Consider the following 21,328-nt stretch of genomic DNA (forward strand, 5'->3'; position numbering starts at 1 on the left):
TCCTGCTCAGACCACTAGATCAGATTGTCACAACTAGGGCAATGACTGACAAATTGTGAACTAGTCTGAAATCAACAAAATGAAATTCAATAAAGTACTACACTTAAGAAAAATTAAATATACAACTACAAATTGGGAAAAAATTGTCCAGGCAGTAGTACTGCTGAAAAGGATCTGGGGGTTATAGTGGATCACAAATAAAATATGAGCCAACAATGTGATACAGTTGCAAAAGACTAATAGTCTGGGGTGTATTAACAAGAGTATCATATGTACGATGCGGGAAGTAATTGTCCCACTATACTCAGCATTGGCAAGGCCACCTCAGATGGAGTAGTGTCCAGTGCAGAGCAACAAAATTAATAAAAACATTAGAAAACCTGACCTATGAGGGTAAGGTTAAAAAAACCTTTCAGTATGTTCAGTTTTGAGAAAAGACAACTGAGGGGGGACCTGACAATAGTCTTCAAATATGTTAAGGGCTCTTAGAACGAGGACCATGATCAATCTTCTCCATGTCCACTGAAGGTGGGACCAGAAGTAATCAGCTTAATCTGCAGCAAGGGAGATTTAGATGAGATGTTAGGAAAAACCTTCTAACTATAAGAATTGTTAGCACTGGAACAGGCTTTAAAGGGATGTTGTGGAATCCTTATCATTGGGGGTTAAGAACAGGTTAGGCAAACACATGCCAAAAATGGTATACGTATACTTGGTCCTGCTTCAGCATAGGGGGGTGGACTAGATGAAGTCTCAAGGTCCCTTTCAGCCCTTTATCTCTATGCCCAAACCCCACAATCAAGTAAGAAGGCAGTACTGGTTTTAAAACAAAACAAACCCACACCACAGACCCACAATCTGGTTTAGAGGGAAAGAGAGGAAGATATATGTAACAAACACACATGAAACGAGAAGTTGATAATGAATACAGATCAGAAGCTATGAATTGTAGAAAATTGATAAGGAAAGGGACACAGGGAGAAATCTATAGAGTTAAGTATATTAGGAATAAACATTTTAACAATGGTATTGGCTCATTATTAGATGGAAATGGTAGAATTATCAATAATAATAATAATGCAAAAGAGGCAGAAGTGTTCAATACATATTTCTGTTCTGTATTTGGGGAAACATAGATGTCTAGGATGACCACACGTTTTCCATTTCAATACTATCTCAGGAAAACGTTAAACAGCAGCTACTAAAGTTAGACCAGCAAGTCCAGGTAACTTGCACCCAACAGTTTCAAAAGAGCTGTTGGAGGAGCTTGCTAGCCTGAAAATATTGATTTTCAATAAGTTTTGGAACACTGGAGAAGTTCCAGAAAACTGGAAGAAAGCTACTGTTGTGCCAATTTATAGAAAAGGGTTGTCATAAATGTAAAGGGAAGGGTAACCACCTTTCTGTATACAGTGCTAGAAAATCCCTCCTGGCCAGAGGCAACATCCTGTTACCTGTAAAGGGTTAAGAAGCTCAGCTAACCTGACTGGCACCTGACCCAAAGGACCAAGAACGGGACAAGATCATTTCAAATCTTGGGTGGGGGCGAGGTAAGGCTTTTGTTTGTCCTCTTTGTTTACATGGTTGTTCTCTCTTGGGATTCGGAGAGGCCAGACAGAAATCCATCTTCTCCAACCCATCCTAATCCAAGTCTCCAATATTGCAACCAGTATAGGTAAGCCAGGCAAGGCAGATTAGTTTATCTTTTGTTTTATGTGAATTTTCCCTGTGTTAAGAGGGAGGTTTATTCCTGTTTTCTGTAACTTTAAGGTTTTGCCCAGAGGGGGATCCTCTGTGTTTTGAATATGAATACCCTGTAAAGTATTTTCCATCCTGATTTTACAGAGATGATTTTTACCTTTCTTTCTTTTTTTTTTTTTAAATAAAATCCTTCTTTTAAGAACCTGACTGATTGTTCCATTGTTCCAAGATCCAGGGGTTTGGGTCTTTGATTTTGTAACCAATTGGTTAGGATATTATTCTCAAGCCTCACCAGGAAAGGGGGTGTAGGCTTGGGGGGATATTTTGGGGGAAGGCTTCTCCAAGTGGTCTCTTTCCCTGTTCTTTGTTTAAAAACGCTTGGTGGTGGCAGCATAGGGTTCAAGGACAAGACGAAGTTTGTACCTTGGGGAAGTTTTTAACCTAAACTGGTAAGAATAAGCTTAGGGGGTCTTTCATGCTAGTCCCCACATCTGTACCCTAGAGTTCAGAGTGGGGAAGGAACTCTGACAAGGGTAAATGGGATGACCCATGTAATAGGTCTATCAATTAGACATTGATCCTGTACAAGATAATGGAGTTGCTGATATGGGACTGTATTAATGAAGATTAAGGAAGGGCAGTATAATTAATGCCAATCAACATGGGTTTATGGAAAATAGATCCTGGCAAACTAAATTGGTATTTTTTCTAGATTAGATTATAAATTGATAAAAAGACTTCTGTAAGGTATGAGACTTGGTACTGCATGCTATTTTGATTAAAAAATAGAATGAAAAATTAACATGGCACATATTAAATGGATTAAAGCTGGCTAACCAATAAGTCTCAAAATGTAATTGTAAACGGGAAACAATTACCTAGCAGGTGTGTTTCTAGTATGGTCCACCAGGATCAGTTCTTGCCCTGCACTATTAACATTTTTATTTTATATTTTCTTCCAGGTCATTAAGGAACACGGGGGGGGCTTGGATGGGGCAGGAGTCCCGGGGGGCGGGGGTGGGCAACGACCCCCTCCTGGGGTGAGGAGGGAACCCATTAAGATTTTGGCAGCTCATCACTGGGTACCTTCCTTGTGCACTGTGCTGGTTAGACAGAAATACAATGCTAGCTAGCAAGCAAGAGTCCCTTTGAAGCTGAGGGAGTCACTGACAAGGCACAGAAGGGAGATTGGACTGAATGGGAGTTCAGCACATAAGGGAAGTAAGCTCCTTAATTACTTGTGAGTGGACTAAATTTAAACAAACTAAAAATCCTTAGTTTCTAAAATTAACAATAAAGCAAAGACCTAGAAGAAGCCAGCACATACTTGGAATAAAAACCTCAGTGTAACTATGGAGGCAGAAAACCAGTCGTAGATTTAAAGTAGATAGTCCCCACCCTGCTTAAAACACAAAATAAGACTGCTTGCCTCAGGGCCACGTACCATCATTGTGCAAGCAGCTCATGACTCTCGTTGCTATGGTAAAGGGTCTTGTAGCAAGAATTGCTGAATTCGGGGACCAGAGAGGGGCAGATTCAGAGACACGATATAGGGTCATTGTAAAGTAAGCTAACCTCAGAAATGATTTCCCCAACTCTCCTGTTGAGGAAGCTGGTCTCAAAATGGTAGGAGATTAAGATGATTCTTAAAGGACAAACTTTCTCAGCTGGGACACAACTTGCATCGAGAGGTCATGCTAGGAAAGGTGGCAATGTTCTGTGATGTAGACATGCTGTGATGACAGCTACCCTTCCACGTGGCAGCATGGCTTCTCTAGGAGCTGGGTACCATTAGTCATCCTCCAACATCTGTGCAGAAGACAGGGACGATGAGTTAATGTTTTGACCAGTATTAACTGTCCAGCAGATACAAAGCTGTTTTGGGAAAGTCACAGGAAGCAACAAGGACAAACCAATTAATCCATCCCTTGCTTTCAGAACAGAAGGGTGGCATCTTCCTTGATGATTGTGCTAATACTTTACTTCAGCCTGCGGACCCCAAAGCACTTTACTAATATTATTTAATGAAGCCTTACCATTCTCCTAGGAGGTTGCCAATTTTAGGAAGTTTTATTTTTCCTCAGTTAACAGATGTGAAACCTGAGGCAAATAAGCTAAATGACTTTCCTAAACTTATACACAGTCAGCGGAGAAGGAATGGAACCTACCTTGCCTGACTCAAAATCCTGTGTTTTAACATGAGACCAGATGCTATTTATGTTTTGAGGGAAAAAAGTACTATAAACTGCTACAAGTTTGGTGTTCTCTCACTTGCTGCATTAGTATAACCTCAGCACGCTTCAAGAGAGAACAAGTCACATACACATGAAATATGAAAAAATGCACTTTCAGCTCTCCATGGTGGTGGACAAGGAAGAGATTCCGATAATGCAGAGGCTTAGATACTAGGCAAAGCCTTTCAGATAAATGTGAGTATACTGCACTGTAAATTGGGGCCCAGGGGGTCTTGTAATCTCATGTTGAAACACAGACAATTTGGGAATTTTGCCTGAGCCACCTGCAGTTTCCCTTTTTGGTCATTAGAGACTGCTGTGTTTCTTGGAATGAGTAGGGCAAAGCTACTCCACACCCCCTGCTTCAATTTAGGGAGCAGCAGCTTCCCCCCCATCCCCCTCCCACCACTCCAGTGCAGCAAGGGAGAACTCCAGGAGAAGCCTCCTCCCTCTTTGGTAGTTGTATGGCCCTGTGACTGATATTTGAGCACTTCAATCTTCTTACAAATAGGGAACTGAGGCACACGTGGATTAAGGTCACACAGGATGCCTATAGTACAGCAGAGAACAGAACCCAACTCCCCTGAGTCCCAGGAAAGCACTTTGACCACTGGCCCACACTTCCTTTTCCGCCCATTCAGCCTAGACACAGGGGCAACTGCAGGAGCCTGCTGGGAGGCTGTGGAATCCTGCCAGTGCGCAGTGGGTGGGCAAAGTTGAGAGGTCACTGCAGCTGCCTTGTGGGCTTGCTCAGAGGGTGGAGAGAGGGGGAAGCAGTAGACTGCAGTAACCTGCTAGGATAAGGTAGCCAGAGAGCTCTGGCCAATGTTGGGAGTAGGAGGGCAACAGTTAGGGATGTTGTGCTGTGGGCATCCAGGGCCTATAGTTTGTGTTCACGCTCTTTGCATTTAAGGTTGCATTTTCAACCCTCTGTATCAAACAGATGGGCAGGGGGAGGTCAAAAGCCAGGACAGACAAAACATCTAAAAAAAAATTATTTTTTAAAGTCTCAGGATATTTAAGCCAGTCTTGTGTTTTGGGGGAATTATCATTTTTTTTTAAAATATAAACACACTGCTGGGGGTTAGTAATACACTTGTACAAAACCAGAGTAACTCCCAGTAAGTGGGAGGAAAATTAGGTGCAGTGTTAAACTATGACACAGAATGATGTTACAAGGAAGGCGGAGGAAACAAATGTTTAATGCAGGAAACAAGTTTACTACACTTTTCACCTCTAAATTGACAGTAAATTCACATTGGGGAGGGGAATATTTGAGGTTTTTTCCTGAAAATTAAGTTTATTTAATAAAGAACTCCTTCACCCAGGCAAGGCATAACATTAAAATGAGGGAGAATCCATATGAAGGGTTGGTGATTACAACTCTGCCTCTCTGGAAAATACTTGAAGGGGAAATTCTGCTGTGGTTTTAAAGTGCTGATAAAATTATAACTTGATCTGACTTCACAGCTCTCTGCTTGGCACAGTGTCAGAAGAAGGCTCCATTTGAGGAGTTAGCCTTTTCCATGAAGGTAACTCAGTCTTTCCCACAGAATGGGGGAGTACCTACTTTAGAAAAACAGCCACTAATCATGATGCCCCAAATGAAATGATTTAAAAATACCCAGGACATGTAAATGAACGTGAATTAAACTAAACATTTATTGCAGTTGCTAGAATTCATGTTTTATCTAGGGCTGTTGATTATCACAGTTAACTCATGCGATTAACTCAAAAACATTGCAGTTCTAATCTCAGCGTTAAACAATGGAATACCAATTGAAATTTAATTTTGGATGGTTTTCTACGTTCTTATATATTGTATTCTGTGTTGTAACTGAAATCAAAGTATATATTACAAATATTTGCACTGTAGAAATAAAATCTTATTTTTTCAGTTCACCTCATACAACTAGTGTAGTGCAATCTGTCATGAAAGTGAAATTTACAAATGTAGATTTCTTACATTGTTTTGTTTGAGTGCAGTTATGTAAAACTTCAGAGCCTGCATGTCCACTCAGTCCTACTTCTTGTTTAGCCAATTGCTCAAACAAACAAGTTTGTTCACATTTGCAGGAGATAATGCTGCCCACTTGTTTGCAATGTCACCTGAAAGTGAGAACAGGTGTTCTCATGGCACTGTTGTAGCTGGCATCGCATGATGCACTAAGATTCATATATCCCTTCATGCTTCAACCATTCCAGGGGGCATGCGTCTATGCTGATGACCAGTTCTGCTCGATAACAGTTCAAAGCAGCGCAGATTGACGCATGTTCATTTTCATTATCTGAGGTCAGGCTGCCAGCAGAAGGTTGATTTTCTTTTTTGGTGGTTCAGGTTCTGTAGTGTCCGCATCAAAGCGTTGCCCTTTTAAGGCTTCTGAAAGCATGCTCCACACCTCATCCCTCTCACATTTTGGAAGGTACTTCAGATTCTTAAACCTTGGGCTGAGTGCTGTAGTTATCTTTAGAAATCTCACTCTGGTACCTTCTTTGCGTTCTGTCAAATCTGCAGTGAAATTGAAATGAACAAGATGTGCTGCATTATCATCCAAGACTGCTATAACATAAAATATATGGCAGATTGAGAGTAAAACAGAGCAGGGAACATACAATTGTCCCCCAAGGAGTTCAGTCACAAATTTAATTAATGCATTATTTTAACGAGTGTCATCAGGGCCGGCCCACAACATTTTGGCACCTGAGGCGGGGGAGCTCAAATGATGCCCCCATACCCCCTAGCTTGTAATCAAAGTGTCTTCTTTTTCGGTGACTCTTGTATTCTTGAATGGATGGGAAAATAGCTTCACTGTGAAGTTCCTCTGCCAACTTCCGTGCCCTCTTCAGAACATTTTGAAATCCCTCATCTGACCGGTAAGACTGTAGGTATGACTTTGTTTTGTCCAGTTGTTCCATTGCTCCAGATAGATCAAGGTCAACACCTTGGAGTCTCTTGCTGACAACATTTCCAACAGTATGTCATGCCACAACACTAAGCCACACAGAAATTTGAAGTTATGTATGTTTCTGTTGATTCCATTTCCCTCTGCCACTGTTCTCCCATGAACAATTCCTGTCATAACATTATCCTCCATAATGGCAACTATGGCATCATCTATCTTCCCAATTTGGTGTTTGATAGGCTTTAATCGCTTCCACTCGACTTTCCCATCGTGTGGCACTCAGTGGTTTCAGTGTCAGAAAGAATGTTCCCAGACATTGCTTCAAAATTTGCCATCAATGAGTTGAATCAGGGAAAAATACATAGATGCTTTGAATTACATTTTAAAAATTCAGCAACCTCACTAGAAGGTGATGCTGCATCACTGACCATCAAGTTCAATGAATGAGAACTGCATGGGACAAAAAAAAGCTCAAGGGTTTAACTCTTGGATCCGTGTCTGCACTCCTCTGTTCTTTCCTCTCATGTTGGCACCATTATTGTAGTCCCGATCTCTCAGGTCAGCTATTTGAATTCCCATATCTTCCAGCTTTTTAAGAAGCACATTTGCTATATCAGCTCCTGTAGTATCAAATGTCAATAAATTCTAGAAAATGCCCTGACAGTCACCATTGCAGGACATTTTCACTAGGTTCTGTTACAAAACGCACCGTTAAAATAATTTGTTCCGTATGGCTGATGTCAGGTGTGCAGTCCAGAACAACAGAGTAATATCTTGCTGACTTCAGATCAGCCACAATCCTCTGTTTGACTTTTGTTGCCAGTAACTGTATGATCTCATTTTGAATGGTTTTTCCAAGGTAGTGGTGTGTGTACATTTCTTGGGTGGTGACTTAGATGCTCCTGGAGTACAGCATCAAACTCAGCCATCAATTTTAAGGAAGTTTCCATTGTTTGGCACATACAGCTGATCTGAAGTGCCACGCAGTGCTAGGTTTTGAGTAGCAAGCATTCTCACAATGGCAATGAGCCTTTTCAGAACATTTTGCCAGTAAAGAGAGTCTGATGCTGGTCTATGGTGGCCTTTAACCTTAGTCTCATCTCAAGCTCTTTCCACCTATGGAATGCTCTCTGGAGATTTGCTGCCTTCTCATGGCATGCCAGATTTCTAGCCAGATTTTTCCAGTCCTTTGTTCCTGTAGAACCCAATGTGGCTGGAACATTAGACTGGAAGAGTTTGCAACAAAAACAGTACGCAGCATTTTGGGGTTTTGAGTACATAAGCCATGGCCTCTCCACTTTGTCACCATTGGGGATGTCACGCCAGTAATGTGTTGGATGGAAACTTCTGTTTTCATTGTCTTTAGGGAACATGAAGTTTTTCACTTGCTGTGGCCCATGCAGTACAAGGAAGTCCCTCAGGCTACTGCTCAAGTGGGTCCACAGTCCTGGATCATCTAGACTTAAGGAACTAAACTCAGCAGCAGCTGTTTCTTGCGCCTCCACCACACTCTTCTCTGATCTACACTTTTCTTCAGGAATGTGCATGGTTACATCCATTTGAGATGGAGATAAGGATGCTGCAGTAGCTGCCAGGTCACCTGCACTCTGACTGACTGGAAGATCAGGCATCTCCTCACCACTCACATCCTCACTGGGGCCGGAAGGCTCACTGTGAACATTTGTGTCTATGTATCTCAGGAGAGCTCCTTCCTGCTTAGATAGAAAAGCTTCCTTTGTTTTTGTTTTTTTTTTCTGAATGCTGCCCCAGAGGGGCATTTTCTTCTTTCACTCATGACTGCTGTTCTGTGCCAGCTATTGTGGCTCTCAACACACAGTTGAAGGGGACAAATAAGCAGGCTGGTAGCAGGGCCTGAGTGAGGGAAGGTATCAGCGTACTAAGGGCCTAACTGGCTCCTACTACTTCAGTTGACTGCCTGTTCTCCTCAAGTGGGTTCAGGGAAGCAGCAGGAAACAGGAAGCTCCCTGAGAAGCTGATGTTAATCAGTCTAGGCTCCTGGGGGTGCTAGAGAGGTACATAAGAGGCTCCTCCTCCTCCTCCCTCTCCTTGCAGCTTCTGATACTTTCTGTTATTCCCGCTCACCTTTTCTCCTGCCTGTTATGTCTCTTGTGCCCTCCTTCCTCCAGCACAGCACTCCACCATCTCTGTGCATCTACAGCAGAGAGGATACATATGCACCAGCAGCAGACACAATTTTCTACACTCTGGGTCCTAGTGGTGCCCCCCCACCCCAGTCTGGCACCTAGGCGGCCGTCTCAGTTCGCTGCATGGTAAGGCCAGCCCTGAGTGTCATCTGCATGGAAGCATGTCCTCTGGAATGATGGCTAAGTATGAAGGGGTATACAAATGTTTAGCATATCTGGCACATAAATACCTGGCGATGTTGGTTACAAACGTGCCATGCAAATGCGTGTTCACTTTCTAGTGATGTAAATAAAAGAGGGCAGCATTATCTCCTGTAAATAGAAACAAACTTGTTTGTCTTAGCAATTGGCTGAACAAGAAGTACGACTGAGTGGACATGCAGGCTCTAAAATTTTACCTTTTATTTTTGAATGCAGTTTTTTTGTACATAATTGTACATTTATAAGTTCAACTTTCATGATAAAGAGATGGTACCAATACAGTACTCGTATTAGGGTGAATTGTAAAAAAAAAAAAAAAAAAAAAAAGTCCTTTTTACAATGCAAATACACATAATCAAAAAATATAAAGTGAGCACTGTACACTTTGTATTGTGTTGTAATTGAAATCAATATATTTAAAAATGTAGAAAACATCCAATATTTAAATAAATGGTATTCTATTAATCTTTGTAATTGCACAATTTTTTTAAATTGCTTGATAGCCCTAGTTTTATCAGATATTATTTAGAATGCAATGGCAGAGATTAAAGAAAATAAGAGCCTGAAGTTAGGCTCTTAAATCCATATTTAGGCACTTAAAGTAGCGGCTTGATATTTAAAAGTGCTAGACATGCAGTTGGTCCCAGTGACTTCAGTGGGAGCTGTTGGGTGTTCACCCCCTCTGAAAATCAAAAGGAGAAGGGAGGCGGGGGGCCGGGGGGGGGGGGGGGGGAACATGTCAAAAAGCCAGATTCAGTTACCTGATTACCAGAGCCATCTCTAGCCCTAACACAATCTGAAGCTTCTGCCAGGCAGCCTTAAATTGTTCAACTAGCAGAGGGTCCTTGTGACTATGTCAGTGCAAGGCTATTTGGTTCAGTTCCTGTCTGCCACACCTCCTCTCCCCCAAACATAACCCTTTCTCTCTAGGCTAGGAGACCTAGCTGTGCCTGCTTCTCACCCCAGACTGACCCCACCAGCTTCCTAAACACCTTTCTGCACCTACCACAGCCACTAGATTTTGCGTTCAAAGAGGGGGAATACTGAGAGAAGGGAATGAAAGCCACTGAAGGGTTCAAATATTAATAAAATAGCATTCTCCCAGAGAACATCTCAAGCAGGAATTTCAACAGTGAAACGTACAAAAGAATTCCCACTTTGGAGCTCCCTCTGCTGGCCTGAAATTAATCTTTACTTTACTCTTCCCCCTTTAACTCCTAAGCACATGACAAAATAATTCCAGGTATTGGCAGATGATTAAAAAAAGTTCAGTTGCATGTGAGAGATTACAGGGAGGACTCCTCTGGTGTTCCTCTAGGAAAGACATCTTTCTTATGATTCACACCTATGGCTAGTGTATGCGCACAAATACAGTATTGCTAAACACAACCGTTGAAAAATCATGAATCTAGCTTAAAAATCGTAAGATTAAAATATAAATGTTGGATTTTTATTTTGACTTAGTTTGAGTCTTTGGAGGTTTTACATTTTCGAGCTCTCTTTTTTAAGCTATAAGGACCAGAAATGGACACTTTAAAAAAAAAAAAAAAGAGATGACATTCTCACCTAGTAACATGACTCCAAAAGCTGGGGCTTTAATAGAAACACCAAATATGAAGCCTTATGATAAAATGAGATTTGGCAACACTGATACACACAAGTTACCTACACCTGACACAACAAGGAGTAATGGTCTCAAGTTGCAGTGGGGGAGGTTTAGCTTGGATATTAGAAAAAACTATTTCAGTAGGACGGTGGTGAATCACTGGAATGCGTTACCTAGGGAGGTGCTGGAATCTCCTTCCTTTGAGGTTTTTAAGGTCAGCCTTGACAAAGCCCTGGCTAGGATGATTTAGTTGGGGATTGGTCCTGCTTTGAGCAGGGAGTTGGACTAGATGACCTCCTGAGGTCCCTTCCAAACCTGATATTCTATGATTCTATACACAGACAGCCATTGTACGAGAGTACAGGGCCTTGGGATACAGATAGTGAGTGCTTGTTACAACTCTTGGGCTCTATGAGAGCAGGCATTCTGGGAAAGTTTCCCCAGAAGGGAGTGAGAAGCCACAGGTCATGTGATCAGAGAATCCTGTCTGAGTCAATCAGCCTGTGGGGCACCAATGAATATCCTAAGCTCACTATAAGAGAGGTGAGGACTGAGACAATATCCTGGAGAGGTGGGTGGCTGAGTTGCTTTGTTCTGTTTTAGGATCTTTCAATTGGTGATAAAATGACACCTGAAGAAAGAAATTTGAAGTGATTTGACTTAGGAACTTCATATTTACCTTTCCTTGCTGATGAACCTACTCATTGACACTTCACTATCTGCCTAGGGATAGCTCATTTGGATATGCAGTCATGGCATTTACAGACATAAATGTATAACTTTGTTCATGCATAAGCACACATGAAAATCTGTCCCACAAAGTAAAGAAAACAAAACATTAAGGGGGACACATTTTGAACATACTGTGTACAAAAAAGGTGTGTAAAACTGAGGAAATAGGTTTAAGTTGTTTGCTATCCAGATCTGTACTAGCTTGTTTTCAGTGTTAAGGGCTTGGGAACATATTACAAACATGTAAATTAATTTAAATTAGTAGCTTGTATATGCTAGGCACAATGCAGAAAAATACTTCTGCCCCATGGAGCTTATAGTTCTGGAGAGTAACTGGTATCTGACATGCTATACATTTCAAAATGTTTATATACATTCCACATATATAGATAGTCTCATACACACACACTGTTATAGGAAATCCACACTTAAAGGCCTGTGTGGGGATGTTTTCAAAAAAGCCAGCATAAGCCTGCATGGAAAGGATTTTTTAAAATTCTTGTTTTCTAGATGGACAGATAGATCTTCGAAATGATAGAACTTCGATTCCTTTTCATCACAGAAGGATAAGCCTTTTAATATTTAGATTTCAACCTAATGTGAAACCCCATATGGTAAATTTTAGCCTAGAGCAGTGGTTTTCAAACTTTAGGCTGCATACCTCTTTCCAAATGTAGTCTACCACATACCCCTATCTATGATTAGATTGCCAAGTCTTACTAAATAAAATGTGTTGTCTGTCATTACAGGATTTTTCCTTGCATACCCCTGACGAGAGCTTGCATACCCCAGTTTGAAAGCTATTGGCCTAGAGAAAAACTGCTCAGTTGCAAGCAATGATTGCATTAGCAGGGCTGATATAAACATTAATGGTAGTAGTACCAATACATTTAGAGATGGTGGTTTAAAATAAGATAATGCTTAATAGACCAACATTCTGCTTCTAATTATTACATTAAACTAATGGGATTACAATGTTATTTTAGTGACATCACAAAAACTTAGAGATGGAACATAACTGTTTCTAAAGGAGTTGATTTAAATAAGGGCTGTCAATTAATTGCAGTTAACTAATGTGATTAACTCAAAAATTACTCACAATTAATTGCGCCTTGTAATCTATTGTTTAACAGTGCAATTAACAATTGAAATGTATTAAATATTTTGGAACCTTTGCCTACATTTTCAAATATATTTATTTCAATGAACAGAATACAAAATGTATAGTGCTCACTATTTTTGATTACAAATAGTTGCACTGTACAAATGATAAAAGAAATAGTATTTTTCAATTCACCTCATATGAGTACTGTAGTGCAATCTCTTTATCATGAAAGTGCAACTTACAAATGTGGATTTTTTTGGTTACATAACTATACTCAAACAAAACAATGTAAAACTTTAGAGCCTACAAGTTCACTCAGTCCTACATCTTGTTCAGCCAATCGCTAAGACAAACAAGTTTGTTTACATTAACAGAACATAACGCTGCCCACTTCTTATTTATGGCACCTGAAAGTGAGAACAAGCATTCACATGGCACTTTTGTAGCTGGCATTGCAAGGTATTTATGTGCCAGATATGCTAAACATTTTAGTATGCCCCTTTCTGTTTTGGCCACCATTCCAGAGGACATGCTTCCATGCTTATGATGCTCGTTAAAAAATAATGCGTTAATTAAATTTGTGACTGAACTCCTTGGGGGAGCATTGTATGTCTCCTGCTCTGTGTTTTACCCACATTCTGCCATATATTTCATGGTATAGCAGTCTCAGATGATGACCCAGCACATGTTTGTTTTAAGAGCACTTTCACTGCAGATTTGACAAAATACAAGAGGGTACCAATGTGAGATTTCTTAAGATAACTACAGCACTCAACCCAAGGTTTATGAATCTGAAGTGCCTTCCAAAATCTGATTAGGATGGGGTGTGGCGTATGCTTTCAGAAGCCTTAAAAGAGCAACACTCTGATGCGGAAACTACAGAACTGAACCACCACCCTAAATAAATAAAATAAACAAGCAGCTGCTGGTGGCATCTGACTGATGAAAATAAATTTGTGTTGGTCCACACTGCTTTGGATCATTATTGAGCAGAACCTGTCATCGGCATGGATGCATGTCCTCTGGAATGGTGGTTGAAGCATGAACAGACATCTGAATCTTTAGTAAATCTGGCACATAAATATCTTGCGATGCCAGCTACAACAGTGCCATGCAAACATGTTATCACTTTCAGATGACATTGTAAACAGGAAGTGGGCAGCATTACCCCCTACAAATATAAACAAACTTGTTTGTCTGAGTGATTGGCTGAAGAAGTAGGACTGAGTGGACTTGTAGGCTCTGAAGTTTTACATCGTTCTATTTTTGAATGCAGGTTTTTTTTAATACACATAATTCTACATTTGTAAGTTCAACTTTCATGATAAAGAGATGGCATATTATTTGTTGTAGGTGAATTGAAACATACTATTTATTTTGTTTTTACTGTGCAAATATTTGTAATAAAAATATAAAGTGAGCACTGTACACTTTGTATTCTGTGTGGTAATGTGAATCAATATATTTGAAATGTAGAATACAATTTAAATTTTTTTGAATATTTTCTATTATTCTGTAACAGTGCAATTATTTTTTAATTGCTTGACAGCCCTCATTTAAATTACTACACTAATTAAAAAATGCTCCCTTAAATTTCCCTCTTTACCTACGGAAGAGGTAACTTCTACTTCCAGATGATTTGAATAAAAGTTTTATAAAAGTTAGGAGTCTTGTTAACTCAGGGGATTGATAATAGAATAAGGAGCTTTTCACCTCCAGCCCACTGGTTTGACTCTAAAGACCTTGATAAGAGTATGATACAACTCCCACTGAAGTCAGCAGAAATTTTTCCACTGACTTCCATACAAACTAGATTGGACCTGACTGACTGAAAGGTATCATCCCACCACTACTTGGTGGTCTTCATTCAGTTCCTATAGTTCTCATGAACAAAAGCATCTTTCAATTCCTTCAATGACCATTTGAATGTTATAGGAAAGTAGGAGTGTCTGCTTTTGGGGAGTCCACAAGCCTGAGCTGTGTTGCAGCTACAGTAGAAACAAATTCAAGGTGAAGGGATCCCCGCTCCAAGTGAAAACCCTATTTGACCACCAGCCTCCCAGCATTCAAATCTGAGGACTGCCAGCAAGTGCATCCATGCTGATCTCAACAGTTAAGATGAAGCAGGAGAAGAGATGTTGAACTTCAGCATAATCAGAAGCTGAAATTCCTTGCCCCACATCATCTGTGTTCTGTCACCCTTAATATAAGTGATCCCAACTCTTCAGTCATGCATTATCTTGTGTTATGAATACACAAATCCTTTTATTTTTCTTATGACTTTCCCTTTTGCCGAGGGCTTTTCTAGTCCAGGCTAGATGGTTTTCTAATCCTTATTTCATGGAAGTGTACTGAATTCTAGTTCTCTTAAACACAAGTCACTTCTGCAAACTTGTTAAATTAATAGCCTCGTGTCAGGGTTCCTTCCCAACTCTGAACTCTAGGGTACAGATGTGGGGACCAGCATGAAAGACCTCCTAAGCTTATTCTTACCAGCTTAGGTTAAAAACTTCCCCAAGGTACAAACTTTGCCTTGTCCTTGAACAGTATGCTGCCACCACCACACGTTTTAAACAAAGAACAGGGAAAGAGATAACTTGGAGACGTCTTCCCCCAAAATATCCCCCCCAAGCCCTACACACCCCCTTTCCTGGGGAGGCTTGAGAATAATATCCTAACCAATTGGTTACAAAATCATCAAAGACCCAAACCCCTGGATCTTGGAACAATGGAAAAAAATCAGTCAGGTTCTTAAAAGAAGGATTTTATTTTTTTTTTTAAAAAGAGAAAGGTAAAAATCATCCCTGTAAAATCAGGATGGAAAATACTTTACAGGGTATTCAGATTCAAAACAGAGGATCCCCCTCTGGGCAAAACCTTAAAGTTACAGGAAACAGAAATAAACCTCCCTCTTAAAGGGAAAATTCATATAAAACAAAATAAACTAATCCGCCTTGCCTGGCTTACCTATACTGGTTGCAATATTGGAGACTTGGATTAGGATGGGTTGGAGAAGATGGATTTCTATCTGGCCTCTGAGTCCCAAGAGAGAACCACCATGTAAACAAAGAGGACAAACAAAAGCCTTCCCCCCATCCAAGATTTGAAAGTATCTTGTCCCGTTCTTGGTCCTTTGGGTCAGGTGCCAGCCAGGTTAGCTGAGCTTCTTAACCCTTTACAGGTAACAAGAGGTTGCCTCTGGCCAGGAGGGATTTTATAGCACTGTATACAGAAAGGTGGTTACCCTTCCCTTTATATTTATGACACCTTGTAATTCAAAATGGGCCTGATTAGGAAAGTTTCTCCATGTCATAGCTAACCATTTGCTTTCTTGGCATAACGAGGTCCACAGATCTTTGACACTGAGGTACTCTGCTCTGTTCGGACAGACCAAACCTGTTCACAGAGGCAGGGAGGCATGGCTCCATCTCTGAGGAACCACAAGATTTAGGGGGAAAAAGGCTTAAAATCTCCAGACTGTCAGGGAGTGTCTATCAGTAAAGAGGGTTCCATTTCTCCACAGTTGCTAGGAATCACTATGCTGAGTTCAGCATGGCAGAAGGAAAACCAGACCTTGTCTCCTGCACCTCCCCACTGATTAGGTGCCTGCATGGAGATCTGTGCCTGTTTTTTCCCCCCTTCCTTCTTTTTTTGTCCCCAGGCCAAACATAGCTGGGGAGGGGAAGGGAAGGCAAGTCCAGTGGGAGGGCGGGGGGGGGGGGCAGATGTGCCCACGTGCACTTGTGTATCTCAGTCTTTTTGCTTGCTGCTGCAAACAGTCCCGGGTGATTAAAGGGGGGAAGTGAACAGCCACGTCAAGGGGCAAAGAGCAGGTCTGGCAGTAATGGGGGGGGGGGATGCAGCTGGGTGAAGGGGAGGGCTCCATGCCTCTCCCCCTTGCTTCAAACAACAAGAACAGGAGTTACCACCACCCCAGGAGAAAAGATGTTAAAAGTCCCTCAGTTCAAGAACCCCCTCCACAATGTCCTGCAGGGGTGATCCTCGACAGCAGCAGCAGGCTCCAAAGCAGCAGTAGCTAGCCAGCCAGGGGAGACCCAGGGATGGTGGTGATGGGGTCAGTCACTCCTCTCCAGAGGATAGGCAGGCCAGCAAGGCCCTTCCCCACAACAGCCTGGGGGACAGCTCCAGCCAGCAGGGCAGCCAGAGCAGACTGGCCAGTCTCTGGAGTGAGGACTTATTGGAAGTCCTGGGAGGTGGGCAGGCACAAGCCCACCCATGTCTAAAGACCCCTCCAGCCTTGCAGGAGGGACCACTGGACCCAGGAACCAGCTGAATTTGGGTGACAACTAAGAAATAACAGGGTTAGGAATGAAGATCACAGATTCAAAACTAGGGATCCAGAGGGATCTGTACTTGTTCTGTGGAGACCCAGGCTGCTCTCCAGTGCTTAGACAGGGACAGGCTTTCTAGCAGCCTCCCGAAGCAGGAAAGCTCTCAGGAAGCAGTGTATATTGAAGCACAATATCAAAGAGCCAGAGAAGCTTCCTGCTCAGCCACATCTCTTGACTGCAGAGCAGCTGCAGAGCCCCTCTGTTACTGCTGCGGTGGCAGGGATCTAGAGACAGAGAAAGGAGAGCCTGGTAAGGCACCCTTGGGCCCAATCTTTTCCTACATGCAATGGCTCAATGCTGGCTGGGATTAGCTATATCAGTCCATCACTGTGTTGGCCCATGTGAGGCATTGGGAGGACTCCCTCTGAATGTCCAGGATTGGAGCCTGGTGCCCACCATGGAGTAGGGTCAGCTTGTCTCTGGGCCCTATCCAGGAATCTCCCTTAAAGTGTAGAACCTGGGATGCCCCCTTGTAGACCTCAGTCCAGCAGGTCAAGAAAATTGTTCAGAAGAGCAACCACAAAGGTCCCTCCCCCGGGAGCCATCAGTCTGAAATTTCTCTCTCCTTCTGAAGATCAAGGGAGGCATAAGAAAGGGGTCTCAGATGTTCAGATCCCTCTAATTACCCCAACATAAAGCATGTGTGCACACAGCCCTCCCAATCTGTCTTCTGAAGAGTGATTCAGGGGATTTCTCTAGGAAGTGATCTAAGATTTTCAAGCTTAGTTTAATTGGATACTAGGCTAGGGGGTTTTCATGAACATTTTTATTTTCAGTCAGGTGCCAGGGATTATACAGAATACATTAAGAGAACTACATGGGGAAGGTTTTACTCTGGCTGGCCTACACACTAGACTCCCCATGTTTAAAGCTGGGGAGTACTTGTCAGAGCTCCTAAGCTGATATCAACTGTTGGGATAGTGCAGGAGAAGAGAGGTTAGGCTTTGAGATAATCAGGACTCAAAGCAGATAGGTCTTTGTTGATCAAAGCCAACATTTTGAAATGCATCCAGAAACGTACTGGAAGCCAAGCTAGCTGTACTAGTTACATTATTTCTTAGGACACAGTAAACCTGAAGACTGAAAGTGCCAAGAAAAAGGACATTCCTTTTCTTCCCTAGTGGCCTCCCCACCCCACAAAAGTGGAGCTTTTAAGTCTTCACTAGTGTCACAATACAATGGACTTGCTTGTGTAATCACTGTGAAGCAAAGCACAAACCATTATTTAAATGGAAAACAATTTTAAATTCTGGAGGTTCTGGAATGGACATTCAGCTATTACTGATACTTTTCATTAATATTTCCTTCATTCTTTTGCCTCCAAATTAGTTGACAAGTGAATCAAAGATTCCTTGGTATCCTTGGAGGGGAAAAAACGATCCACAGTAGAATTCAAAATACAACTTTAAAAATGACTGCAGTCCTTTAGTAACTTGCTAAAGCATAACATGTAATCTGTCAAGGCAGAGGTGATCAGATTTTCTGCATTTGCTCCTCTTTCTGACTGTTTTCAGCATGCGGGAGTTTGGGGGTTTTGTGTTTGGAAGACACTGCAGGCATCTTTGCTATCTGCATTAGCACAGGAAACTCATTTTTCCTTTTTTGTAGATCTTGGCTCTTTCCCTCATGGTCGAAAAAGCAAAAACCAATGGCTGGAAACTGAGGTAAGCAATGTTCAAATTGGAAGAAAGGTAAAAATTTAAACAGGAAAAGTAATTAACCATTGGAACAGATTACCAAGGGAATACTCTAGCATGAGGTCTCCAAAAAATCAAGATTGATGTTTTCCTAAAAGATGCTCTTGTCCAACCACAAGTTTTGGGCTAGCTACAGGAATTACTGCATGAATCCAGACTGCATTTTGCAGGAAGTCAGTCTGGATTATAATGGTCTTTTCTGTATTTGCTTTATCAATGGGCTCTAGACAAGTCAGTAATTAAGGCTAGTATTTTCAAGTTAAGCAATTTAGGAGCAAAATTCTGATAAGAAAACAAGTTCCATTGAAAGTTAAGTCACTTGGAGCCAGATTTGTAAAGGGATTTAATCATTGCTCAGCTGAACAACCTAACCCCATGAGAGCCTGAGATGGTATGATGGGATACAGATCTATTAATTGCCAAAATCATGTTAACTATTCATGGTAAATAGGCCCAGTGGTCTGTGATGGGATGTTAGATGGGATGGGATCCGAGTTACCCCGGAAAGAATTCCCTGTAGCATCTGGCTGGTGTGTCTTGCCCACATGCTCAGGGTTTAGCTGATCACAATATTTGGGGTCGGGAAGGAATTTTCCTCCAGGGCAGATTGGAAGAGGCCCTGGGGGGTTTTCGCCTTCCTCTGCAGCATGGGGCACGGGTCACTTGCTGGACGATTCTCTGCACCTTGAAGTCTTTAAACCATGGATTTACAGACTTCAGTAGCTCAGACATAGGTGAAAGGTTTATTGGAGGAGTGGGTGGGCGAGATTCTGTGGCCTGCATTGTGCAGGAGGTCAGACTAGATGATCATAATGGTCCCTTCCGACCTTAATATCTATGAGCCCACTGCCTAATAGAATTTTTAGCCCCAAGTTAGGCCACACTATTCCATTTAGGCTCTTTAGTGTGCATGGGGATAGTTAAGCACCTAAGAATGGGATTTTAAGAGCCAAGCAGTGAGCCTCCTAAGTTAGCCAGCATTGGAGTGCTGAGAAGAGGTGCTTAGGCACTTAAGCAACTGACTTGTTGCACTTGGCTGACAGGCCAGAGAAAGATGCCTTCCTTCCCTTCAGATCCTCAGTAACAATCCCACTTCTGGAGTTAGGCACCTAAGCAGCCAACACACACACACACAGTGAGCACTTGTCCCCACAAAATATGTCCTGGGGCACAGGGCAAAGTGCTGCCCCTCCAACCAGGCAAGATAGGTCCTCCAAATTTACCTAGTTTAAAAATCCCACTTCGGGGCTTCAGCCTGAACTAGAGCTTTGAGCAGTGGCAGCAACAGCAGCACGTAGGGTGCGTTGAAAGTGCCTACCAATGAAAGTGTAGGCACCAAAGAAGGTTAGGCAGTTCCCGAGCTGTAGCTTGAAAATGTCAGTGACACCACATGGTGGATTTAAGCACTTGTCTGTTCTGGCACCTAAATCCTTTTAGGATAGTCTAGCCTATAGACACTTTTGAAAAACCTCACCCTGAATAACCAAAATATACCTAGTTCTAGAAACTGACAGTTGCATTTAGTACATGTTCAGCACTACGACTGAAGTCAAACCAACACACTGAACTAATTAAGACTTTTGGAACCAGAATCCCACACCTTGCCCAGGGTAATGGCTTTTCTGTGGCAGTAATAAGAACCAATTTAAAGAAACCCCACAAGTCTTAGATATAATAGATGAGACATTGACAGTGGCAGTTTGGATAAAGAAGTAGAAAATTGTAAAGGGATAGTCTCTCAGCAGTATCAGTTTGGCAGGGTTGTACATAAAGGAAGAGAATTGAATTTTGTTGTTTTACTAAGTTTAAAGACTTTTAAATAGAAGTTATTGTGGAATAATAGGTTAAAAAGGTTTTTAAATGTTAGGAATAATGGATTTTATATATGCCAGGGTTTAAAAAGAAAAGTTTTGCAGCATTTAGATTAAAGTTCTGAAATCCCTTACCAAATCAGATAAGCTATTTCTAGACTTCATCTTTTAAGATTAAATGCTTGAACTGAAAGAATTATAAATTAAGTTGACATAACTATAACAAATACTGTTTTACTTCCCCAATGTATTTCTAACTAAACTAGTCTGGGGATTGTACTTAAAATGACTAAATAGCTCAAAAAATTATCTTAAGTGACTAAGGAGCCTAAGTCCCATTTTCAAAAGGGACAACGTTAATCTGACTATTGAAGAATCTAGATTATGAACCATTGTTCTTTTGAGTTATGAAATAGGCACACAGTTAACACATTTGTTCCTTATGACATCTGTGCCACTCACTATGCCAAATAAAACCCATAGGCTCAGGTAATCACATACGTGTATGAATATACCAAAATCCTTTTATTTTTCTCATTGTTTGTCCAAGTTGATATTCATCTCCTTGCTAATACATGAAATTTAAGTGGCGATTATCTTCTGCTTTATGCTTGTGAAATAGCTCCCATCTCGCATTCCCACAGTTTTTACAAGTAGTAAATACATCATAACTAAAATACCTCTGGGATCTTGGGCTTCTATCACTAGCAGCACAGCTAGCTAAATACATGCAAGACTCTCAATTGGAGATGTAAACACAAACAGACCTAAGAAAAGCTGAAGACAAACTGGCAGTCCTATTGCCAAGGAAAGGAACATTC

The sequence above is a fragment of the Caretta caretta genome, chromosome 3 (genome assembly GCF_965140235.1).
Source record: "Caretta caretta isolate rCarCar2 chromosome 3, rCarCar1.hap1, whole genome shotgun sequence".
In the NCBI taxonomy this organism is placed as follows: Eukaryota; Metazoa; Chordata; order Testudines; family Cheloniidae; genus Caretta; species Caretta caretta.